Below are 564 nucleotides of genomic sequence, written 5' to 3' on the forward strand. Positions count from 1 at the left end.
AAGGTTCAGTGGGGGGGTCAGCCGGTCGAGGAGGCGACTTGGGAGACCGAGCAGGATATGCACAGCCTTTACCCTCATCTTTTCACCACTTTAGGTATGTCTCTATGCTCGTTCGAGGACGAACGAATATTTTAACAGGGGGAGGATGTAACGACCCGGCCGGTCATTTTGAGAATTAACACCCCGATCCCCTATTAACTGCTTCCCCCGTGTTTATTTCTACTATTGTGATTTGCCGGGATGATTCATTTTGAGTTTCGGAGTGTTTTGGGACACTTAGTCCCTAAATGAGAGCTTAAGCTTTAGAATTTGGACCGTAGTCGGAGCAGTGTGAAGACGGCTCCAGAATAGAATTTCGTCGATTCTGTTAGCTCCGTTGGGTGATTTCAGGCTTAGGGGCGTGTCCGGATTGTGTTTTGGAGGTCTGTAGCTTATTTAGGCTTGAAATGCCGAAAGTTGAATTTTTAAAGTTTCCGGATCGATAGTGAAATTTTGATATCGGGGTCGGAGTCCGATTCCGAAAGTTGGGATAGGTCTGTAGTGTTGAATGTGACTTGTGTGCAA

Source organism: Nicotiana attenuata, chromosome 12 (assembly GCF_001879085.1).
Source record: "Nicotiana attenuata strain UT chromosome 12, NIATTr2, whole genome shotgun sequence".
NCBI lineage: Eukaryota > Viridiplantae > Streptophyta > Magnoliopsida > Solanales > Solanaceae > Nicotiana > Nicotiana attenuata.